Raw genomic sequence first — 27,142 nt, forward strand, 5'->3', positions numbered from 1 at the left:
CAACATACTTGTACAACTATTAATAAAGTTTTTACCTTCACCCCTCCCATTTCCTCGTCATCTAACATAAGACGTTTTCATAGCAGTTAACTCTTTATCTTAGTATTTAATTTACATGATTTCTAAAGTAGACGAACTCGGCTAGGGAAAAAAATGAACAAACATCGCCCAAAGAATGAGGGACTCTTTATCCTTTTTTAGGGAGAGGGTTAGCGTGTTTTGGGTTGTACTTGGACTAGTAGTAGCTTGGTAGACAGAAGCAAAACTTTGCTCTTGTCTTTATCTGAAATTAAAAAAATGTGTATAGATACCATGGAGACATGGAGTGGACTGTCGTGGCTTTGTAATGTGTCAACTTGGTGATGCCAAACAATGTGTTTAAGAATTTCCTTCCTTGCATGTTTCTGATTAGTTGGCCGCCAGAAGATTCCGTGTAATATTTGGAAGGTAGATGAGAAAGAAACAGTAGTTGTGCTTGTCCACTGAAGCTCGATGTAGGCCAAGCCCTGTCACAGTTCATGCATGTTTTAGAGTATCTGGAGGTTCACTTTGCCGGCATGGGTAGCTGCTGACTCCTGGGTTCTCCTGCTTCCATGGGATCTCATCCTTCAGTTTTCTTAAATGCTCACTCAAGTGCTAGGATGACTGTGGTAAATGACAACTTTTCCTATATATCATTCATGTTGTTCATGAGAGACAAACGTGGGATAGATAAATAGAGGTGCCAAGAGTTCTCTGCATGTCGTAGTTGTCCCTTCACTTCCCAGCGACCTGTCTTTTCTTCTCAATCTCTTGCACTGTGACTCCAGAATCAGCACTAGAAACAGAAGAAATAGCTAAACCAAGAATGTATGATCAACTTCTACAGTTGTATGAGGTTCCAACCCTATGATAAAATCTTATTCTAAATCCTTGTGAGTGGTTCTGATTCTCTCATTGAACCCTGACTGATAATCTATATATTTAGCAAAGGAAGAAGGGCTTTTTTTTTCTTTTTTGGTTGAGTAGTCTATAATAACAATCTCCTGTCTTTGAGATTACCCCAATTCTTATCACCCATGGTTATTCTGCAGTAGTTTCTGATTATTCATCCTCCAGCTTCTTCTGTGCCACTTACTTCAATCGTAAAACAGTGAAAGACACAGTTGTTCTCTCTTCTCTCCATTATAAAATTCTAAGCAAAAATTTGTCATATCTGAGATCTCATAAATTTATCGTGACTTGGCATTGGAATACTAATTTTTAAAGGAAAGGGGGAGATGACGATCTCGTTAATTAAACTACTGGTTCTGTGCAAGTAAAATATGATGATGAGGTTTTTGTGTTCCCCAAGGCTATCGAGGGAAGGTGGAAAGAAAAGAATAGATATTCCCCTAAAATAGAGCATCCTTGGGATTGATAAGTCTAGTGCTATTGCCAGGACTTGAACTTGGTAGCCATACTTATTTCTTCTAACTATACTTAAATGAAGACAAGAGCGAAGTCTTGCTCAGCCTGCATTGACACATCTATCTTACGTATAACCAAAACATGTTAAACCTTTCCTTAAAAGAGGGTTAAAAAATCCCTTTATGCATCTTTGAGTGATGTTCATTCTAGTTCTATCTTTAGTTCTTTTGAGGTATATTCTAAGATATGGCAGGTAAAATAGAATGTACCCTCAGATCAAACAAAGAAACAAACAGGAAATGATGAATTCACTTTAAGACATATGTATTGAAATTCTTAAAAAAATTCATTTTTTTTTTCTCATTGTAGAGACAGCACTGGGTGATAGAAATGACAATTATATTGAGTTCAGATTCCAACTCTGCCACTCACTATTGACTTAGATATTTTTCTTAAATTCTGTGAACCTAGGGACTTTATCTAATGAAGGAGAGCATCTCTTCCTCAGAGATGCCTTGGGCAGATTAGCTGAGATAAAGTAGGCAAATCTATCAAGGTGGTTATATGCAGCAGGAGCTCAGCGATTCTTAATTTCCTGACATCTTTCTGCCTCTTCTTGACAGTAGGACATCTACTTTCTCTAGAAATTACACCTATTATAGGCAATGTGATATCACACCATGGGTGAGGGAATATAGTAATTGTGCCTAATGGCTTAGAGTAATTAGACATTTTTCACTCCAAAGTGTCAACTTCTTAGCCAGGGTCATCACATAATAGTATTGCCATTTCTATTACTATGTTTGGCCTAAATGGTTGTTATTGCCTACAGCATTTAATAGGAGTTTTAGTACTAAATAAAGATAATTGATATAAGAAAATATATTCAATTCGAAATATGTTTAAATGCCTCTTTATTTGCATGTGTCTCTGCTATTTCTGTGAAGGCTTAAAAAAATTATATAAGAAAAGCCTAACTCAATACATTTATAAGAAACAGGCATATTAAAAGTTCTCTTTTCTTTGTTAACTTATCCCAGTAATAAGAAGTACTCTACCATGGCGATCTAGGTGACACTTGAAAACAGACATTGCTTAGATTTGTATTCTAAACTAAACCTAATGGGTGGGTCTGAGCTCTTTGTAGTCAAAAGAAATCTCAGCTCAAAGTTCACTTTTGAAACATAAGGCATTTGAAAATTGTAATTCCACCAAATAGTCTTTTCTTGCATAAATATAATCGAGTATAACTTGCTTTTTAAAAGTAGACTATATTAAAAAATCGTTTTTCATCTTTATTCCACGATTCCTTTCTTTTTTACCTCTGTCAAAAGGAAACGTATTTAACATGAGTCCCTTTTTACAACTAAGGGACTCATGTTAAATACGTACAATGAATACTTCATTTTTTTCTCATGCTCATATTTTTATATGTAGACATTTTATGCACATAAATATATACATATGCATACACATTTGTCTCATTGACATACAAAATGGAATTATATGTTATGCAATTATCTATAAATCTTGCTATTGTTACAAAAAATAGTTCATGGATGTCACTCAGTTCATCACAGATTCCAGAGCAAATAGTGCTCTTGAAAGCCAGATGCCTATTTTTCCAGGTTAAAGCTTTCTAAGTTCTGATGGATGGTCTCCGTAACCCTGTGTTTACCTTAAAACTCATGTTTCTCTCTAAGACTTGAGAGGCAATTCGTGGAGGAAAAACATACTTTTCTTGAGAATGAATTGTATCTTTTATAGAGATTTTCTGAAAAATTGTTCTATCAGGTTTTTTGCTGGGTTGTTGAGGATGTGGTTTGTTTATCATATTCACCGAGTTCTTTCTGAGGTCTTTGGTTTTCCCATCAGTTGTGATTCTCCTGAGCATTTGGTTTTGTTTGTGCCTTATAGTATCCAGTCCGTTACCTGATTTTCCCGTTTAATTAGGGGAAACTTAATCTTGTCCATCACTTTTAACAAATGTGTAACTTGTTAAAGTATGCTTCTTAAAAAATTAACTTCTTTCCTAGGTATACTTCAGTATTTTAAATCTTCATGTTTAATTTGACTCATTTTTTTTCCCCAGAAATGTAAATTAAGTTTTCTTGTTTCGCTGCATCTTTGTAAACTATCTCTGATCATTTCGGACCAAGGTAGGATGCCACTTAATTATATTAAAATTTGTACCTTAAGATAAAATTCAAGTCACTTTACAATCTAAATCCAATTTACTTTCTCAACCTTAATTTCAAGAACATCTTTATATTTAATTAGTTGTATATATAATTAGTTGTAATCAATTTTGTCTACTTTGTGTCTCCGCACAAACCACTTTAAATTTGTCTTTTTCTTTCACCTCTATCGATCTAAATATTAACTATCTTTCAAGATACGTTTCTTATTCCACCAAATCTTAACTTTTTCCCCCTAACTATAAACTTGTGGCATTTATTTACTGAGCCATTCATCTAGATCTTGACTTTTTTTTCTACCTGTTGACAATTCTTGCCTTACTTGATATGTCGTGTGCCTTCATAATAAATATCAATATCTTGGCTTTCAGGTAAACTATGCCTCCCCAAAAGTGAGGAGCTGGATCTTGTCTAGAACCCCCAATATCTTGCATTCTAGTGTGTATTTTTTGAATTTTGTAAACATTTTTATTTTATAATCATTTATAAAATGTTAAATCATTTGAAATAAATATATTAACTTAGAATGAGCAGCCAAAGCAGATTTTACACAGTATCATATTCACCGCAACCTCTAAGGTACTTATAATTGTCACAGTACCTAAGAATTCTATGTTCTATGCACTAACATGAGCCTTAAACAGAAGTCTCAAATTTGCTATATCTTATCATTCCATTCTGTCTCTTTGTAAAAATTTGAATGGCTAAGGGAATGCCGAGCTTTCACTAGAATGCAGAACGCTATCTGAATTCAGCATTGACAGTAAGGCTTATACAGATCCGTCGGGTGACCTGTGACCATTTACTAGGACTCGTGGCTTGGTGACATTGAGAGATGAGTCAGAGTGAGTCTCCTGGATGATGACCGACAGTGAAATTAACAAGGCTCAGACTCGGCGGCCCAAGTGAAGCAGTTATTTTCTGAGCAGTGTATTCTTGTACCTGACACAGGAAGTAGAACAAAATATTAAGGCTTATTTGGAAGCTCAGAAAGGCAAAAAGATAATTTCACTGCCATTCTGAATGACTTCCATCTGGTCGCATGCTGTGACACCTTTTCAATTCCAAACACATAGTTCACTAAACATTCATTCTACATTCCTTGAGGGGTTTTGTTTTTGAGGGCTTACTTTTTCCTTTTCTTTTCGACTTTCTCTTTTAGAGTAGATAGTAGCATGCTGTTGATAAAACACTCGAACTCCTGCTGTTTAAATTGTTAGGTTCTGTTCAAAGGAGTGAAATAATGTTCTGCCATTTGTTCCCAGGTGCTGAGATGGCTGCTGAAATGTACAAATAAGTGCTCTAATGTGGGTAGAGAATAGGTGTTTGTAGGGTTTAAGGCAGTGGGGAAGGGGAGTGTCTCACCTCTTTCTTTGTGGGAGGTTGAACTGCTTGTTTCCCCCACTGGTACTTTAATCCCTCAAAAATCTGTTTCTCATGTACTAACACATGGATCACTGCAGGTTCTTTTTTTTTCCTTTTTAATATTTGCTTTATTTTTTCTCCCCAAAAAACAACCAAAAGCTTGCAATGTCAAAGACAAATAACTCTCACAATTGCTAGATCAGACCTAGTCACTGAAAATTGAATATGTTTTCATCTGTCATATAGTTAATACAGATTTTCTAAATGATCGAGCATTCAGAGAATTTTATTTTTTATACAGAGAAGGTTCACTAACTCTTTCTCTCTTGTCTTTTTAATTTCTTACATTTTGAAAACAAGTCCTTCTCAATACCAAAGTAATCTTACCTAACGTCATAGGTTTTTATCAACTCACTTTACTTCGATGACTGGATTCTGCATATACCCTAAGTTTATTGGAGTTGGGATGGGTTATCTTTTCTAAGCAGACTGTACATGTTGGCACATGCCCACTCACTGTCCACACTCACAATTCACGGCACAATCTTTTAAGATAAGCATTCTTTTCCGTTTGGTGCGTGCTCCCCCATTACCAACTACCATTATCCGATTTTTCTTTTGACAAAGTATATCCTCTTGTGGGTAACCTCTCATTTTGCAGATTCATATTTTTCTTTATATTTTTCTAATATATATATTTTTAAACCCAGTCGTCATATATCTATTAGGCACCTGGCAGTTGCCAAAAATTCTAATAAACCTCAATACTACAGATTCAAATCAAACAAAATCTTTGCTTCCAATAAGCTACCAATGTGGGGTATAAAGTCACAGATGTTGATACCACTCCCCTAGTGCTGCGTGCAGTGATGATGATATTCTACATGTCCTATAAAAGGTTAATGATTACGTTTTTATTAACGTAGCATATAGGGCTAGACCCAATATGAATTTCATATCTTCAGGTAGATTTTAAGAAAAATAAAATATATCATGCCAATGTAATATATTGTAAATATTACATAGAATAAACATTTTGGTGCTGCCTTACTAATTAATTTCTACTATAGCTAATTGGATTGAATTAAATCAAAGGTTCAAAGACCAAGGTTGGGAGCTACTTTAGTCTACTTGCGTGAGTCACAAATATGTACAAATACTCTGATCACAAATGAGTTTCCAGGTGTCCATAGAAACTCTTTGAAGGCCTATAGGTTGGGAGTAGAGAACTTGACTCTAAATGTCAATTCCACGAAGAGATTACATACAGTCTTTTTGAAGTGCATTTGATGGTGCAAATCTTTTACTATGACCTATTTATGAGTGAAAGAAATCCTCTCTGAGCATTTCTTACAATGATGCTTTTCTACTTACAGATTACCCGTCCCTTCTTATCTTTTCTGCTCGTTGCATGTTGAGATGGCCCTTCTCTGTGGTTTGCTTTCTTTCCATGTGCTCTTACTTTAAAGACCTAAGAATGAGACTGCAGATGAGGAGAATTGAATTGATATGGAAACTGCAAAGGATAAAAAATAACCCAGGTTTTATCGTTAACTCTAAGGGCACATTTTAAACCTTGGAACCCATTGAAGAATAAAAAGTTCAAACTCACACCTCTCAAGAAGTTTATAGCTAAAGATCATCTATTGTTAATGTTTCTTAATTCCTCATGACTCGCTAACAGTTGTGTGTTGATAAGAGATGCCCAAATCTTCTATCAGTGTGTCTCCTTATTGGTTTTTTTGACTTTCAAAGATGAGGTCACCGGAATACCTGTTGAGACAGACAGACAGACAGGCAGCACATGGCTTAGGGTATTGGTGCTAATCTGAATATTAAAACCCTCTCTCCCCATTTTGGCATATTTCTATTTAAAGACACAGGCCGAGTAATCTTGGAGACCTAGAACATAATAACAAGAAAAAAAATTAAGAAGAGTATTTAAACTTCTTTTCCCCAAAATGGTACTTTAGAAAAAAGTTTCTTGCTCAATCTCATTCCAGAATAATTTTTCTTCAGTTGCCTTTTAAACTGAGGTTTTTCAGGTCTCCAGCACGCTCTGGCATGATGGTTTGGATGAACGCCTGGGTAGATGGTATTTGTGTAACTGCACTGCGGACTTTGAAGAACTATCAGACGGTGTTGCTCAGAACGGATCACAGCAAACTGTGTCCACCGAACCTCTCCGGTCAGCACAATTCCCCATAATTATACCAGGTCCATTTCAGAAGCCAATTGTTTATTCGTGGCAAGAAGGATTTGGTTCCTGAAATCTGGCCCACTGAAGTCCCACTTTGGGGTGTGGAGCTGTAGTCCCATATGGTCACCTCATCCGCTTTGCTCCCTTTATCCATACACCTCTCTCTTCCATGAGCCTCTTGAAATGAGTGACTAGATCAAAGTGAGATCTGAGTATTCCCAGATTAGCTAAGTAAGATGTATTATTTATCTTCGTTTCCCAGAAGACACTAGGGGTTGTGACAAATCTAAGGTCATAAATCTACTAAGCAGAAGGGTTGACACTAGCACCTAATAAAGAGGTTATTTTATGATACAAAACTGAATCTTACAAATCGGTAGCCCCATGAGGAGTGGGGGCAGATTATATCGAATTATTTTTTAATTTATCCTAAAAGCTCCATCAGTAGCAGTCGGAAATGATGAAATAAAGAAGGTGCACTTCATTACGTATCAGTGAGGCTGCAGGAAGCTTCTTTTTATGGCGGGATTGTAAAACATGCAACTTCGGAGCAAATACGTGAATGCTGTCGATGTGGAGAGAAAGGAAGCAAGAAGACTTTGTATAGGATGAGAGAGGAAGATGCTTATATAACATTTTATGAACAACACCAAAAAATGGAGGAGAGATGCAGAAGGGAAGTAGTTCTAGTTAGGAGTTTATCCCATCAGAGCTGTAACACGATTAGTGGGTAAAAATGGTCCTAGCTTTCTCAGGGCTTGTCCCCACATAGCCTTGGGGTGATCAGGATTGCCAGAATGAATGAACATCACATTCTGCATCACGCACCCCAGTAAGCCTCTGTGACAGCTGCCAGCAGGAACTAGGTGAGGTTCCAGCAACTTCTGGGGAAGAAGGGAGGAATAATAAATGAGAGCCAGAAATATTAATTGGTAGTCTCTTATCCAGAAAAAAAAATCTTACTACATAGCAGGAGGACACAGTGTCCTGAGGGGGCTTTGAGCCTCTACTAAGACTCAGACTGCCTCTGGCCCTGAGTCTTGCTGACTTGGTCACCACTGGATTCTTAAGACAGAGGGGTCCCCTAGATCAAAGAACGAGGGTCCTGGAAAGAGAAAGGATATTGATAGATGTTGCTGCGTCCCATAGTTGGGCTGTAAAGAGAACAAAAAGTAGTGTTTCTTTTTTTTTAAGTAGTAATCTTTTTTCTCATGCTTTTTGTTATTCTCCTCAAAGCAGGCAGATTATAAGAACAGATTCAGTAAATGTTCAGTTAAATGTGTATCTTAGTTGCAGATTGAGTGTTAAGAGAAACTAGACATGTTTAGACGTTTTTGAAGCTGACTTAATTAAGAGTAGCTATTGTGTCACCTCTGCAAAGCTCCTAGATGCCATGGGCAGAAAAGCCGAATTGGGCTGGATAGAGCCTTTAATTTATATAAGGAGAATGGGTAGAAAGCTAACAAGACAAAAAGAAAAAAAAGAAAAATATTTATCGAGCATTTAATACGTGGTAGATTCCAGTGTCATGCTCTAGCCAATTCCTGCTGGCTCATCCGACAGCCCACTGTTAATTTTTTCAAGAATTTTCAAGCCAGTTGTTAAAAACATCTATTATTAAAAATGAAATTGTATAAATCTACACTCAAATAAAATATTAAAGATAATCAACAGTGAAATCTCATCACTTCCAAAGTACTTTTCTAATTATCTATGCTCTCAAGGAGGTTATTTGTATCTGCTACGTCAGTATGGTGCAAAGCCTGTATAACTGTGTGGTCTGTACATACATTTCTTCTCCGCCCTCTGTTCAGTGCCATCATATTGGTGGCTGAAATTAGCCACGGTTGACAAATGCTACAGATCAAGTGTTAATTTATTGTTTTGTTGATTGGATAATCTGAAGAAATGTGAATAATGCAGATTAAAGTGAAAGTGTGTCATCTAGTTACATTATGACTAGTATAAATTTGAGGAACTATTCATCTATCATTTGAAAGCTATTATCTGATGCAGCAAAGATGACATTCACGTCACTGATGAGCAAGTGAGGTTCTGACACATGTCTTGGCTGCTTTACTTTCTTCCTGCCTTGTTAAAGTAAACAAAAATATCAACCAACGTTCATGCCACATACAGACTTACTGATGATACAGTTATTGTGGAAAGAGATGGCAGATTGGGATCCAAGTGCATTTGTCAAATCCCAGTTGAATTGCAGCCATGATTTGGCCACCAATACAAGGGTTGGGAAAGCATTCTGGTACAATCCATTGGCTATGTGAATTTACAGTAATAACCATTGTATATTTTATTATTATTCTGTGCTAAATATCCTTTACATCCATACAATTTATAATAAATTATGTACACGTATTCATGCACTTTTTTTTTCAGAGAGCCTACTTAATATTTGTCAGAATACTACTAGCAGGTACTAAACATTTCTTTTATTCTCTTATTTAATTATATAATAACTTCTTGAAGTATGTATTATCTTCCCCTTTTAGGTATGGGGAATGAGGCCCAGAGAGTTTGGACCCAGTGCCAATGACACACAGGTGGCACAGGACGTCATTGGAATGAGGTCTGAGGTATGTGCGGGCCAAAGCTTGGGCTCTCTTCCTGACACCACTCTGCCACTAGTTAATGACCTCAGTTAAGCCACTGCACTATCCTCTGGCCTTAGTATTCTCCACCGAAAAGAGAACAACACTATCTATTCATGCCAACTCCTCCTGAGGCTCAGAAGTGAAAATAATTTGTAAACTTAAGGTGCTAATGTAATACCTAATTATTTACTGAAGAGTTAGACATTTGAGAGAGCGTTTTGCTCCGAGGGCTTTACTATTTTGAGTCTGACTCAGGCTCCTTGGCAAAAAACTTTTCCATAAAATACAAGAACAACAAAAAAAATGATGTGCCATTTTTTCTTGGCAACATTTTCTATTATAAGTTGCTAGATATTTTCCTGCTCTGGACTTCTTTGCAAATCTCCAACACTTTTTGTTTATGCACAGTGAGTTTATTCCAGTAATAGATCGATGGCTCCTTTAAGTGTTTGGCAACTCTGTAACCCCGAGTTTTCATCCGCCTGGAGCGTCCCTGGAGGAAACATATGACCAGAGGATTCTGGGGAAGCAGCCAAAAGCTACAAACCAATGCATAAGTGAAAAGAAAGAAAAACAAAATGTTTTTTTTGAAAAGCGATCAAGTTGTTCACGTTGGAGCATTTTTACTAATAACCTTGGGAAATTTACATTTATTGGAGAATATAAGCCCATTTTAATACCCTCTGATACCTGGGGTTTAGATTGCTGTATGGGTGATAGATAATTTTGCCCTGTATCTATCTCCCAATGCCAAAGCACTTCTAGATGATGGCATTTTCTATTGCAATTCCAAGTGCTTATAGGCCTGGATTCTGCTAGGTCATTATCATATCTACCATGGCATTTCGGCTCACTGCATGAGCTAATGCTATGATACAGAATTAATCACATCTGAATGAAAAGGTCATTAGAAAGTTAAATTATTTCACTGATACCAGACTAGCTTCATATAAACAAGAATTATATACTCCACTGTGATAAAATGGATCCTGAAATTCGGTCATTAGTTTTACCTCACTAGGGATGTATAAATAGTAAAAGCCATTGATTGCCATTTTCTATTCCATGATGTATACTTTTAGCTCTTTGAAAGAAAAAAAAAAATACTATTAGGTAACATCTTAACATATATTTATGTTTCATCTCAGTTATTATTTCCCACGAGCTAACTTAGTAAAAACACAGATGACCTAATAAAATACCAACAGACATTTATTAAATTCATACGATACAGGGGATTGTGTATAGATATGAAGGAAAATGTTTTGTTTTGTTTTTTTCACGGTAAAATAAGTAAATTTTCTAATAATTAGAGTCACTTTCTCTGGGGAGCCGTCCACTGTCCCTGGGTAGAGCAGGCCAGGTTAAGCCTCTGTGCAGAAATGAGATTTCAGGAATTCCAAATAATTTGAGGCAGAAAAATGGTGCAGGGTCACTTCACTACTGAAGATCCATTTTCTCTGCAAGATAATGTGATTTGCTGATGTCAGTCTAATAGTGATGTCACCTCCCTTTCCTTAGAATTCTCTATTACAGCACAGTGTTCATAGCCCTGGATCTGGCGAGACCCTGGGGAAGCCGGCAGCTTCCCGACCTGTGTCGGTTGAGGTACGCTGGCTCACATTGCAGTAGCAAACATTCCCCAGATTTTATTGACGTGAAACAACAGAGACTTATTTCTCGCTTATGCCACCTGCCCCTTGTGAGTTAGCAGCAGCCTCCGCTAAGGCTGACAGAGGCTCCATCTTAACGTCCACAGTAGGGGAAAGAAGAACACACAGTGAATTCACACTTAAAATTTTCTCAGAATCACAATCTTACCATGCGCCTCAAAGGAAAAGGACCACAATATTTGTGCCCAGCACCCATGTCCATGAAGGACTACAGCGGAGGGGGCGAGCAATGCGGCCGGTCTCAAGAGACACTGTCGGATCTGCTCCTGCCCTGTGTGATCACCTCACCTCAGCTAAAATTCTGTAACCTGTGAGCAGCGCTCCATGAAATCAACTGGACACTTTGGGTGACGTGTGTACTCTTTTTTTCCCGTGTAATTCGTAATCCATCTGTGATGATTCAGTCTTCCTGTTGTTCTCATACGGAGTTGATCAAAAATTTGAAAACTAATTGTTTTATGATTCTTTTCCTGAGTGTAATGAGAGAAGGGACATTAATCACAGCTTCCTCACAGCACCCCACTCATTGCCAAGCTCAGAGTAGTCCCAAATGAAATATCGGCTGTGCGAATAAATGAATGAATGAGAAAATAGAAATGCTAGTTAAACAGAAAGGAGATGTCAGTTGGAAATATTTCGTATCTATTTCTATTTTATTTCTGTTTTTATCTTTATAATTTCTTCCTTCTATATCCTTTGGGTTTAGTTTGTTCACTATTATTTTTTCTAGCTTCTTGCAATAGAATCTTAGTTTTAGTTTCACTTTTTTATTTCTAATGTAAGCATTTAAAATGATATATTTCTCTCTAATCGATACTTTTCCTGCATTACATAAATTTAGATATGTTCTATTTTCATTATTATTGAGGTAAAAACATTTCTAATTTCTGCTATAATTTCTTCTTTGATCTGCATGTTATTTAGAAGTGTTTGATATGCTAGTATTTGAGGACTTTTAGGATATCTTATTGAAAATGAATATAATTTCATATCATTATTTGATAATTATGAAGACTTACCTTCTGGCTGAGCATATGGTATCTTTGTGAATATTCCTTGTGCACTTGAAATAGATGTGTATGGTTTAGTTGTTGTTATGTTTTATAATTTGCCATTCGTCAAATTGACTGATAGTGTTCCAATTTTTTCTCTTTACTGTTTTTTTCTCTACTTGTTCTATCAATTAATGCAATAGGGATATTGAAATTTCCAAATATGAATACATCTTTCTTTTTTAGTTCTAATTTTAACATTTGTTTATAAAATTTGTTATAAAGTTATTTATTATGTTGTTAGTAGCAAAATGGCGAATTTTCCCTATCTCTTTTATTTTATAAGGAGGATCTCTCCCTCACTCATAGCCTCTTGTCACTGTTAAAAAGTATCTCTCTGAATGTATTGATTCCTTTCTTTTTTTTCTTAGTCAATGTGTTAGAAGCCATTATGATAATTTTTTTAGTGTTTAATTTGTCCTAAATTTTACCAGTGGAAATCCTTTCAGGTAATCTCCTATATATTTTTAATGTGTTTTATTTAGTATTTGAACATATCTTTGATTTCTGATGCAATGATATGTTTCAGGCTCACCTTTTATTTTCCCAGTCCCAAACCTCATATTCTTTAGTCAAAAGGGACATTTAAAAAACAACATATCTGAGCATTATACATACTCATTGCTTTGGGTGACATTTCTTCTACGCCCTTCAATAGAAGAGTTTGGAAGTTTTTTGTTTGTTTGTTTGTTTAACACCTACAGCACCTGGTCTTCCTAGGTGGTCTCCCAGACAAGTACTAACTAGGCCTGACCCTGCTTAGCTTCTGAGATCAGATGAGATCGGGCACATTCAGTGTGGCATGGCCATAGACTGGAAGCATTTTTTTTTTTAAAACAATCACTAGTTCATACTGATTCTTCTAATTCAAATTTCATAGCTTAGGGTTCATGCTCACATTTTCTATTCCATATTTGTTTTTCTTATCACACTATATATCAATGTCTATGCAGCTAAAGATCATATAAGGAAGTAAATGGAATAGTGATTATAATTTGAATAACCCTAAAAAGATGAGAAAAGAAAGCTAAAAGCATGGCATAAATAGAAGACATATAGCAAAATGTTAGGTATAAGTCCAGTCATATCTGTGCTATTTTCAATTTAAATAAAGAAAAACTACAATTAAAAGGCGGGGATTGCCAAAAATGGATAATAAATGTATAGTCAAACTATATGCTATCTATAGTAGATATACATTAAATATAAAGACAAGGTAAGTCAAAAGTACTTACCTCTTATTAAATTTTCCTTTCTTTTTCTTATTTGTTACTACTGATGTGTCGTAGTAACATCAGAGAGTAGTCTTCAATACAAAGGGTATTTATATTGTTAATGGTAAAGAAGTATCTCATAAGGATAAAAGGATCCTTTTATTACAAGGCAGAATAGCGAAGTACTTAATAAAAGGGCTTCAAAATACATAAAGCAAAAACAGGCAAGATCAAAGGGAAAATAAACAGATTATTATAATATTTGGAAATTTTAATACACCTCTTTTAGTAATTGATCAAACAAATAGACCGAAAAAAATAGTAAGCATAAAAGATACGAAGAATAGTATTAGCCAACTTGATGGGATTGATATTTAGAGAAAACTACGTCCAACAACTGGACAAGGGATTACCAGTGCAGGCCAAATCCACTTAGGGAATATTTAATTGGCTATTAAACAAATCTCATTAATTAAAAAAAAATTAAATCATACAGATATGCTGGCTTGCTACAATGTGGTTAGATTAGAGATTGATAAATAAAATATATACAAATCTCTCAATATTTGAGGGGCAAAAATGGTACAATTCTAAACAACCCATGAGTTAATGTTGATATCAAAAGAAAAGATAGAAAATATTAAAAACTGAGTGGTAACAAAAATGCAGTATATCTACATTTATGAGATACAGCTACAGGATTCTGTATAAGACATTTATAGCTTTAAATATTTCTAATAAAAAAGAAAAAGGTTAAAATCAATGTTTTAAGAAAGCTATGAGCTTAAAACAGACAAAATAAGAAAAAGAAAGGAAAATTTAATAAGAGAAAATCCATCTGATAGGAAATGAACAATAGGAAAAATTAGTCAAAGTTTTTGCTTTGAAAGATTAATGACATTGATAATCTTTAAGAAAGCTAATCAAGAAATGAAGACAACATAAATTACCAATATTACAAATAAAAGAGGATAGCACTAAAGATAGTACAGATATTAAAATAATAATAAAAGAGAATCAATGATTATAAACTTGACACCTTGTGTGAAATAAATCTTTGAAAATCACACATACTAAAACTAGTCAACAAGAAGTAAAATATCCTGAATAGGCATATATTATTTATAATAATTTTATAATTTAAACCTTCATACAAATAATCTTGGCTTCACTGGTATATTCTAATAAACATTTAATGAAGAAGTAATGAAGAAATGAAGCACAAGTTATTTCAGAAAATAAAGGAGAAAAGATGACTTCTCCAATTATTTTATGTACCCAGGACATCAATGATATCAAAACCTAACAATTCCATTATAAGAAAAGAATTTTACAGAACAATCTACCTTATAAACAAAGACACAGCATTTGTTAACTGAACATATCAAATCAATCTAGCAATAGATATCAAAAAATAACAAAATTATACTATGACCAAGTAGGTTTTATCTCAAGAATCCAGAGCTAGTTTATCATTCCAAAATAAATCAATCTAATGGACTACTACTAAACTATAAAAAAGAACAAACTATTGATATCTACAAAGCATGGATGAATCACAAATGCCTCATGCTAAATTAAAGAACCCAATATTAAAAAATTATATTCTGTATAATTTCATTTATTTGTCATTTTAGAAAATACAATAATAGAGGAAGTCAGAAGAAATTAGTGTTTGCCAGGAGTTAATTGGGGGTCAGTTCTGAATACAAGTGAAGTTTATGAGGTAATCCTCCGGGGTATGGAAATGTTTCTGTATCCTTTTTCTGGTTACAGTTATGGGAATCTCATACAACTTTAACCACAAAAATGTGACTTTTGCTTTATGTAAATTAAAATAAGCCTAAAACCAATCTAATTTTTACATTAATAAGGTGGATAAACAATCATCTTAATAAAATTCAGATGATGCATCCGACAAAAGTCGATATCTCTTTATGATATTATGTCTTAGCCTATTAGGAGTAGAAAACATTTTTACTATGATAAATGCTATTTGAAACAAACCTACAGTTAACATCATACTTACTAATGAAATAAGGAACATTTTCTCCCTAGGATTAAGAACTACATTTATTCAATATTGGACTGAGCAGCAAGGCTAAAAGAAAACTCCCAACCCCAGAGGGCGGTACGTGGTACTCACTGGACAGCAAAGTGTACTCTCACCAGTCTAAAACCCTGCAGAGCAGGGCAGTCCTGGAAGTTCTGTTCTCGAAGCTAACAACTTATTTAAGAAGCACAAGCAAATCTAGAATCCCGTTAGAGTTCACATCACAGCCCTTAATGAAAAGAATAGAGTCATTTTATTCTCAAAGTATGTAAAACTAGTCGTGAACTCCACTGAACTAAATTTGCCACAAGTCAAAATTCGGCTTGACTTTAGATCAGATTGACTAAGCCTACACTCTTGCAGCCTAAGAGAAGAAGATGCACACTAATTTCCGGAGACAAATATGAATTACTTGATTCTCTACTATTGTGCTATACAAAATATCTATTGTAAAATCAAAATAAATAAATAAATAAAATAAAGACATCTAAAGAAACAGGAGAATCGGACCTACAGTCAAGACATAAAATAGTCAGTAGAACAGAACTAGAGATGCCCCAGATGCTGGAAATATGAAGAAGATATGTTAAAATAGCTATGATAAAAATTCTAAAGATTCTAGTGAGAAATGTAACATGAGAAAAGAGATGAATTTAGCATAGACGTGTATACTATAAAAAATAAGAAATGAAAAATATGATACTAAAAATAAAGAATGAATTTGATGGGCTTAACAACAGGCTGAAAGATGGGTACAGTTGAAAGCAAGCCAACAGAAAATATGGAAACTTAAATACAAGAGGAAAAGAGTGAAATAAAAACAAGACAAAATGTCTGAAATCTATAAAACAATACTGTATAATCTAAAACAGGGTTTCCAAACCTTGGCACTATTGAAATTTGGGGCCAGATAATTATTTGTTGTAAGATGATGTCTTGTGTATTGTAGGATGTTTAGCAGCATCCTGGACTCCTACCCACTAGATGGCAGTAGAAAACCCACTTCTAATTTAGACAACCAAAAATGTGTCTAAATATTCTCAAATGTTTCCTGGGGGACAAAACTGCTTTTGGTCGATAGCCAGTAGATAAATTTCCAATTAGAGATGAAAAAGAGAGAATGTGTTAAAGGAAATATTTGAAGACCTACGAGATGAAAACATTCCAAAATTGATGAAAAACTTCAAAGTATATTTCGAAGAAATGAGATAAAAAGCAGAACGAATAGAAAGAAGCCACACATTGGCATATAACAGTCAATGATGAAGAGCAGATATGAAGAGTGGATATAAACAAAGAAGGAAAGAAATTCACATACAAGGAAACTTGAAATTAAATGCTGCTGACCACTCAGCAGAAACAAAATAGACCAAAGAGGAGTAAAACAACATCTTTAAATTGCTGAAAGAAAAAAGGTCTTAATCTAGAATTCTGTCTTCACAGACATAGTCTTCAAAGTGAAGGTGGAGAAAGACATTTAGTGTCAAAATTTGTGAGAGTTTGTTTGGAGGAGAACTGCACTACAAAGATGGCTAAATAAAGTGTCGGATGGAAGTGTAAGATGAATTTTGTAAGAAGGAATAAAGACCACTGTAAATAAATCTAGGGATTCAATATAGTCCACACCAAATTCCAGCAGACCCTCTTGAAAGAACTGAAAGCTATTTTAAAAATGTATATGCAAATTCAAACAATCTAGAGTAGCCACAACAATGTTGAAAAAGAATAAACTTAGAGTACCTTCACTACCTGATTTCTATGCTTATTATAAAGCTACAATCAAGATAGTGTGGTGTTATTGTAATGGAGACACAAATACAGCAGACAAACAGACTAGAGAGTTTAGAAATTGACCTCCGCACAGATGAACAACTGATTTTCAATAAGCCATCAAGGCAATACTTTGGGAAATACATTTTTAAAAATAAATGATGCTAAAGACTGATTGAATGTGTAAAAAAAAAAAAAAAAAGAACCTGACCATAATCTCATTCTTAATTCGAGATTAATCACAGACATAAAATAAAACCCAGAATAATGAAGTATTTCAAAATATAGAAAATATTTTCAAGATTTTGGGAAATGTTTACTTGGTCAGAATACAGACTTGATATAAAAGAAATACACTAATTAAATGAGTCTGTAAACATTATAATTTCTGCTTAACACAAAATTATAAATTCAGTAGAAAGCTCTGATCTAGAAAAAATACATTCTCAGCCCATATTCTGAGAAAGCCTTTTAGATAGACTATACAAAAACTTACTAAAATCAACAATGAAATGATTCACAACCCAACTTAAAAATTAACATCGTTACTTGAATAGTCATGTCACAAAAGTATATATAAGTAGCCAGCGAGCGAAGAAAAATGCAGACTAAAACCACCACTTGTAAGCTATTTCACAGCAAAAAAAAAAAAAAAAAAAAAGGGTAAAATTGAAGACCGACCATACTAAGTGTTTCCATCTATTTGGAGAAGTAGAACTCCCATACATTGATCATGAGAATGCAAAATAGTTCAACTGATCTGGAACATTCAATATAATCTACCCAATGACTCTGATTTTTTTACCTCTACATATTGACTTGAGAGAAATGAAAACATATGTCTACAAAAGAATTATAAAAGAAAAGTTATAGAAGCTTTATCATAATACCCAAAGAATTGAAACAATCCAAAGTCCATTTGTAGGAGAATGGATAAACTTATTCTGGTATATTTATATGAAGAAATTCTCCTTAGGAATATATATTTTTAAAAAATCTAATAATTCAGGCAGTGACATGAATGGATTTCAGTATAGATTAATCATGTAAAAGATGCCAGATACCAAAAAAAGTATAATGTACATAATACCATTTTTATAAAGTCTAAGACCCAGCAAATCTTGAAATCCAAAGTGTTAGAAACAAAAAAAAAAATTTCTTGCTTTTGAGGGAGTGTGGATTTAGTGAATTGAAGATGGAAATTTTCCATGATGATGAAAATGTTCTTTCTATATCTTAAGTGGATTGGTGATTATACAGGTGAACACATAGGTCAAAAGTCATTAAGCTGAAGATATAAGAACAGTACATGCTAATCATCCTTCAATATAAAAGAAAAAATGGCAAACAACCCAATAAAACAAAAGGGCAAAAGACTTGGCAGTTTGCAAAAGAAGATACATGAATGGCCCAATAGCACATGAAAGATGCTCTCCTACTTCTGCCAAAATCAGAGCCTGTCATGATATCTACCAGTTAAGAGACTATGAAGTGACGTGGCCATAGCTGCAACCCACAGGTCACAAAACCATATCAACAAGCCATCAATGAAGCAATTTCCTTAATGAGACACACAGAGCTAGTGATTGGGCGCCGGAATGTGTGGTCCCGGCCACAGCTGTCCCACAGCCCCCTCCCGACTTTCATAAGTGGGTCTACATCCTGGAATATGACTACAGAGAAAAGTAAAATTTATGTCTCTGCTCCCTTGTTGTCCAGAGCCTAAGGCAACACCAAGGTGATCTTCGCCTCATCTTTACTTTCAAACTTGCTTAATTTAAGTACACATACTTATGGGAATGTATCTTGAACTCAGAACTCTAGATCTAAGACAGTATGGGGGGTACTGCTGTCATTTTTCGGTGTCTCCAGAGGAGGAAGGCTCACCCGAGGATGTTGGAATGGAGACCTAGTACCTGACAGAGGTAGTAGGTACCATTATTATTTACAGATTGCAGACACTGAGCCTTAGACACGCCATTTAGTTTGTTATCAAGACTGGAAATTGAGCACTAAATTCTAGATTTTTAACTACTAAGCTCTACTTAATAAGTTACAATCAATTTTTCTTAACATCTTGCTTACTTCACCTCAACGTTTTGTAAAATCTTTGGTCCAAGGTCAATGATGCAGAGAACAACAACAATGAAAGTTTTGTTTGGAATATTTGAGAAAACCTTCTTCTTCTGAGACTTACTGCTTTTTCAGTCCAAATATTTTCAGCTACTCATTTTCAATTAAATGGAACATAATTATATGATTAGACTCAGATGAGCTACAGGGAAATTTACCAACCTAATGGAAACTAAAAAATAATTGGAAAGCCAATCTATGATGCCCAAACCATAAGGAATATACACTTTAAATCACTGACTTTGCACTTGAAATTAGTCTGGGTCTGCAAAGGCAAAGATCATTGTTGAGAATGGTTGCATAAATTTACTATACATTCTGAATCCATATGGCAAATTAATAAAGGACATCATTCTGGGTCCCTCAAAGTTATATTTCACATTTTTTCCAAATTACTTCAAAATTAATTCTATCTTGGCATGAGATTAGTTCAGTCACCTGAAGGCTATCAGCAGTGTCTTTGAGTGAAGGCTGTACATTGGAAGTTAAGGTCCTCGGTTTTAATTTGCACTTCAAAGCATTAGTCTGTAGGTAGGAGTAGCCAGAGACCCTTCCAGAGTCCAGTGTACCATGTTGGAAGGTGGTTTCTGGACAGGGCAGCTGCTTGAATGGTGCTGGATCTCTATCTCCCTCTGACTCATCTCAGCCTCTTAGGAAATGTGAGGAAAACGAAAGAAACTCTTCTTACACTATGATGTATTGCTCCGTCATTGTCACCTGTACTGGGTTCTAGAGGGGAGAGTAAAATTCCAAAGGAAGTGTTTGGTTTCTTGCGACCCGTAGAGACTAACAGATCTGAAGAATGAGTTTCCTGCTTGTGTTCTGTGTTTTATATTTTGGTGTATAATAGAGAAGCTCTCTCTAACATTCATCACAAGTTTTTTTTTAATCAAAAAGTTATTATTTTTTCTAGGATGAGATTTGGAATTATCCTCAAGCAGTTACTTAGTTCAGGAACTATCTGCTACATACCTAAAACAGTGCTGGCAAAATAATTTTGTTGAGAACAAATTAGTGCAAATAAAATATTTACTTATATTAAAAGTATTAATTAAGTGCATAGAATAAAAAAATGGAAAATATTACAATACGTTCCACTAAGTGGTCTTGTGAAAGAAGAGTGAAGACAAAGGGACATGAGTAATTGTTTATTAATTCGAAAAATTAGTGAAGAAGTGTGAAATTCTGTGGATTTTCTGTTTCTTCTATTAAGTTTATTTCTTTCTACAAAGCGTGGTTGTTTTATATTTCAAATACAGTAGAAATAGGAATCGGTGGACGAATAGAGAGAGTAAATAGAAATGAGACAGAACCTTATCGAAAAGTTTAAGAAGTATAATGATAAAAGGAAGTACCAGGTATAAAGTATTGCTAATGTTAAGTTGCCAGATGCTGGTGTAGCCAAAAGTCCTCAGAAGATAACTGATTAGGTAGACTTAGTCTCCTGTCTTCTAAAATACGAATATACTGCATGGTCCCACCAAATGTGACCAGATGCCCGAGTCAAGAAATCACATCATAAACTAAAAGAGAAGTCTAATAAATTAGTAAAATAGATCTTAAAGGATGTATATGTGATAAGAACTAGGGCCACATAGGGAATTATAAATGTGGAAGGTCAGAGAGAAAAAAGAAAACATGTCTATCATCTATCCATCTCTCTCTCTCTTCATCATCATCATTATCTAGCCATCTATCATCTATTTGTCTATCATCTATCTATCTATCTATCTATCTATCATCTATCTATCTATCTATCATCTATCATCTATCACCTATCACTCATCTATCTATCTTATTGATTTATTGATTTCTGTATAATCCAAACTTTTCCTTATGTTCTTTTGGCATAGAGTAGGCTATGGTTAATTAAACAGAAACTTGTGTAACGTTTAAGTTTGAGTTTCAACTCATTTTATCTCTTATGAAAACTCCAATCATTTAGTAGTGACAACTTGAATTGCTCTATGGGGATATATTGTCAAATCCTGTGAGAGTGTCACAATCAATTACTTACATTTCCAGTGATCATGAGAATGTCTGCAGTGACCATGACTTCTTACCCTGAACAAGACCTTTCCAAATAGATGGTTCTTATATAAACCAGGGCTCAAATCAGACTAGGACTGAAAATTTGTCAGACTACTAATGTCATGCAGATATTGAGTTTGATGATGAATAGATGGCCAGTGTCTGTATATTCTAGGGACTAATTAGAGCCAAGATAGAAAAGTCAGCTTAAATCCAAACTGGAAGAAGAATCAGTTAGATGATTCTTGGCTTGGAGTAAAAAATGTAAGGAGAAAGATTCAGTCAATGACAGACTCTTACTGGCTGAGAAATGCTGAGATAGGCTGTGTATGAGTGGATTTTTTTTTGGGGGGGAAGAGGGTTCCTGGTTTATGGATAGTGTTTTTACCTCTTTTTCTTGGACTTTGGAATATAATCCATAAGGATTTCATAGGCTTAGGGTAAATCACTGAGTGTGCTCTTTGGGTTCTGATAACAGAGTACATCCCAGCTTCAAGCGAATTGCCTGTTTTTAGGAAGATAATTTTTTTGATGGTTTCTTTGCTTTAAAAGATAGGCTTTTGGGAAAAATAGGTACAATAGTAGCATGCTTCAGAATACTGGACAAAATTAGATGCATTTTGAGAGTTTGTAGGCCAAATTTAATGATTTAGTATGAACTTCTGACTTTGGGACTATTATGGATTTGTAAAATCAAAAGATACATCAATAGGAAGAAATAATTGATGCAACGCTTCTTAGCAATTTCAGTTAGAATCCAAGATCGTAGCTGTCTGCTAGAGCAGGTAATTGACAAAAATTCTAGCATGCAGTATTCACCTGCTTGGAAGAGAGGCAAGTTTTTAAAACGGAAGGCTAGGAAACCATGCAGAGTAATTGTGAATGACGTAGGAACACAAATATCAGTGTACTCTAATCAATGGATTGGGGTCATTGGACTGATAGACAACGTCATAAGATTCCTTCTACTTTCTGCCCGGGCCCAGTTATAAGACTGAGTACAACCTATGGAAGGAAATTATGATCAGCCTCAGAATCAGAGGATAAAAGGATATACAGATAAGAATCTGTCAGGAATTTCCAGTTCTCTTCAATTTGTAAAGTTCTCTATGAATGTAAATGTAATTTTTATAATCTCTTTGAAAGTCTACTCAATTAATGAAAGAAATTAAAAATAATTTTACAGTTATGTAATTGATTGCTCTCCCAGAGACAAAATTCTTACTCAATAGCTGGGAGTGTGGAGAACAGTGTTCTCTTGAGAGAATAAAACCAAACTGAACAAGCCTGCAATTTAGTGGAAGCCAGAAGTAGCCCTGAAGTCCAGAGATTTTTAGGGTTTTAGGAGTGAAGTTTGAAAACCACTGAACTGGTGAAGTTCTATCACACCTTTAAAAAACGATTTCATCGTACTACGATCTGTTTTATAACGTATCACGGAAGCATACGACTTGATGATTTTTCTTAAAGGAAACGCATCCATTTAATACGTGCCTGAAGTAAGAAGCACTGCTAGCCTTTTGAAAGGTGTCCTTTGTGTCCCTTCCAGGAGTAACCCCATAAGGAGGGTAGCTGCCACCCTGATTTCTAACCCCGTACGTTTACCCTGGTACAGAATTCTATCGCGAGAACTTTTTTGGGTCTGTCTTCTTTCTCGCCATTCTACCTGTGAGGTTTACTCACGTTACCGTAACTAGTTGCAGATTGTTCATTCTCATTACTATGTAATGTTTCACTGTGTGCCTATGCCGTGATTTATTTATCTGTTCCACTGCAGATGGGCATTTAGATAGCTTCCAGTTTGGAGCTATTCTGAATAGTATAGGTCTATGAATATTTTAGTACATGTCTTCTGGTAAGTATATGTAGGCATTTCTGATGGGCATAAATCTAGGATTGGAATTTCTGGATCATAACTCTAGATGCTCTGCTTTTATTAGTCGGATTGTCCCTCTGGTTTCCATGTTTACTCATATCTTTTCAAAATGGCATAGTAAAGTTTATAGCTAGAATCTATCTATCCTTTATTTTTTTCAACTAAGCACAGCAGTAATCGATTAAACAATGAAAATTGAAAATAAAAATATAAATTTGTGCTCAAAAATAAGATAGATATGTCCATAAACTACAAATAGAAGGAAAAAAAAAAAGAATCAAGCAAGACGGGACTCTAGGTCTGGAGCTGGGAAGAGTTTGTCTCCTATGGGAAGACAGTGTATACGTATATCTCCAGCCAGGTAAAGGACAAGAGCCAGGTTCTCAAACAAGTGGCTTATGTGAAGGTTGTGGCTTATGTGAAGCTGAATGCCTATGGGAGTAGGAGAAAGATGATAAAGCTTGTGGTCAGCTATTCTTCTGTCTGTGGCAGAGACTATCCTTGAGCTCTCTGTGGTTTCAGAGTCCAAGTTACCCACATGCTGATATTGGACCCTCTTCTGCCTGGAAGAGTGGGGCAGGGATGCCGGGTAAAGGAAGCCCCAAAACTCCTAGACAACAATGGGTGTGCAGAGAGAGAATACAAACTACAACAGCAACAACAATAATTACACAGTCCCTTCTCGAGATGAGCCTACAAACCATCAGTCCAAAATACATCAGTCAAGGAAGACTGCTCCCGAATGAACTAATGGGAAAATAATTTATGCACATAAAATGAAAAGTAAAAGAACTATCAAAACATGGCTTTGAAATATTCGGTGAATAAATTCAGATGTATAATAGAAGAAGTAATATTTTTAAAAAGGAACAACTAAAAGCAAAAAAAAAATGAGAAAAGATGTATTTGACAATTAACTAATTCAAAATCCTGGAAGTGAAAAATATAGACTTTAATTTTACACAAATAAAGAGAGAATTCCAAGAATCACAGACACACGAAAAAAAGACCGTGAGGTACCTTGAACTTAATATAGAGAGATATTGAGATAAAAAAAAATGTAAAGGAGAAGTTATGGAATGCAGAAGATATAAGAATAGTAATAGACTGCAAAAGACACATATTAGATTAAGGAAAAGAAGAAGCAAATAAAAAATGAATATTCCAAAAAATAATGGCTGCAAATTTTTCCGAACAAAGACCTGTAAACTAAATGTTGAAAATGCACACTCATTGTGCATCAGAGTAAATAATAATAAAACCATGTTGAAATATTATCCCCGAACTAGAAAATATCAAGGATAAAAATGAAATTTTAAGTGCAAGTAGGAAGGAAAGACAAGTTATTTACATAGCAACTACAATCGCAGACTTCTCATCAGCAGTGCTAAATACAAGAAGACAAAAAAATGTTATTATAAATGCTGAATAATTTTACGTCTAAAAATTATCATTCAAGAAAGAGAGCTAAATCAAAGCATCGTCAGGGATACAAAAGTGAGCAGTCTTTCTTCCTGCAAATACTTTTGAAAATAATTATTAAAAATGTAGTTCAAAAGGAAGCACGCATGGACATTCATAAAAATGTGACCATGCTTTAGATCAAGTGTCATCACACTTTTTTGGTGAAGAGCCAGATAGAAAATATTTCAGGCTTTGCAAGCTATGTCATCTCTGTGGCAACTACTTAATGCTTCCGCTACAGCCGTGAACGAGACATCAGGAATGGTGTTCAGGTGGCAGACCAGCTATGTCTCACAGGTGCGGTTTGCTGACCAGGACTCTAGATCACAAGAGAGACTCAAAAAAAAAAAAATTTTTTTTCAAAACAATGTAATTACCTTTCTCTGTGGCCCATCCCATCTGGTCCTACTCCAGCCTTAGTATGGAAATGGCAGAGTTCTCTGCTGTTTGCAACATCTCTATGTTCAAGTCTTCTATTGCAAGCTTATATTTGTCCTAGGATTCAATAATAACAATATTCATATTTGGGTCATCATTTTTATTTCTAATGGTTATTGCTAATTTGCACAAGCTTTGGCTTATCAGAAGAAGGGGTATTTGTGGAGGGAGCCCCACTGTGCTCTGAAATGCTGGGGTTAGGTGGGCCTCCAGGGAATTTTACTCCTCAGACAGAATGAAAGTGTCTTCTGGGCTGAGTGCCACTTGAAAGAATTTGTACGATTGCTCGGAGGCATTTTCTTTTATTGCTGTTTCCATTTCTCATTTCAAAGAGCCTCACTGCAGAGAAGCAACATTCTCTCAGGGCTGGATTTAGCAGAAGGTGTTTGGTCATTTAATTTTTTCACACCCTCAATGCAAAAGGGTACATTCATATTACTGGTTATTGGCAGAGTTGGCAGTTTTTAAAATTAATTGATTTCCTGGCACTACAGATTATACTTTTCAAAAAGAGTTTTATCTGAAGAAATATGAAGCAAAAGCTGGTAAGGAAGCTTTAGGAAGTCAAGTTCCTAGATCACTCAGTCTTCACTGTAGCTTGTTCATTCACACGATTTGAGATAGAAACTGGGGACCCAGGAAGTAGTGTATGCCTGCTAATATTGACAAAAAATGATACTATAAAGCAAGTTTTATTTACTCTATTCATAGAAATGTAATTTTTTTTTTTCCTGGCTATGTATTATAAATACTCCTTAATGAGAAATGCATGTTTCTTTTCATTCTTTTGCTGATTTTATATTTTTCTAATAATAACTATGTCATTTTTAATAGATTGAAGGATTTCAGAGTTGGAAGAGACTCAAAATATCTGTCATCCAATGTGTTATCTGACATCGAAACCCTTCTACAATATTCTTGCTAAGGAGTCACTTAACTTTTGCTTGATTACCCCCATAATGGAAAACACTGTATTTCATCACTGCCCATGCTAGTCTCAGTCAAGTATTAAAGATTAGAATTTTTTTTCTTTATTACATTGTTGCATTTGTATAGTGGAAAATTTACAGAAAAAAATTGAAAGATAAAATTTGTACAATAGGAATTATATCCACAGGGATTTTGAATAGTCGTGACTATGCAACTCTGGGCCATTAGTATAATAAAGGTTTATTTATGTCCCTCATTGTTTCAAAAATGAGTCAAAAAGCCTCAGACAGTAAATGTGACAAGCAAGATGAAAACTGAAGTAGGTGAAGAAAAGAGGTCCAAGAAAAAATTAAGAAAGGGAAATAATTTCAGCTAGAATTAAAGTTTTTATGAAATAAGTGATATTAGATATTTCATACTTACTATTCCAAGCAGCTGAAGCAAAGAGAGATATAAGATCATTTATGGTTAAGGAAAAGCTATTGTTTTCCTAGTTAAGTGATCCATGAGTCTTCATCATGGATATATACTGTGATGCACTGAACAAAGTCTTCAGCCATATCTTCCCAACACATGAGTCAGAGAAAGCTTGCCGATGACACACTGTACAGCGATCACAGTATAGTTTTGTAAAAGTAGATCAGTTGTCCTGTCATAGACAAGTATGGCTGCTGCCTAGTAGTCTGCTTTGACTCAAGGATAATTTCGAAATATCAGTGGGGAGATATAAACTGAACATTCTTT

The 27,142-nt window shown here is 35.0% G+C and overlaps 1 long non-coding RNA gene and 1 pseudogene across 1 annotated transcript; both read right to left on the reverse strand.

Moving 5' to 3' along the window:
- Window positions 1-229: 229 nt before the first annotated feature.
- Window positions 230-27,142, reverse strand: LOC120601970 (uncharacterized). The gene is made up of 5 exons (XR_005652607.1): window positions 26,822-27,142; window positions 25,408-25,525; window positions 6,565-6,725; window positions 6,327-6,435; window positions 230-817 (listed from the first exon to the last, which is right to left on the reverse strand). It is a non-coding gene; the product is annotated as an uncharacterized LOC120601970 (long non-coding RNA).
- On the reverse strand, window positions 13,185-13,303 carry LOC120602557 (uncharacterized; annotated as a pseudogene).

Source organism: Pteropus medius, unplaced genomic scaffold (assembly GCF_902729225.1).
Source record: "Pteropus medius unplaced genomic scaffold, Ma_sr-lr_union100, whole genome shotgun sequence".
Classification (NCBI taxonomy): Eukaryota; Metazoa; Chordata; class Mammalia; order Chiroptera; family Pteropodidae; genus Pteropus; species Pteropus medius.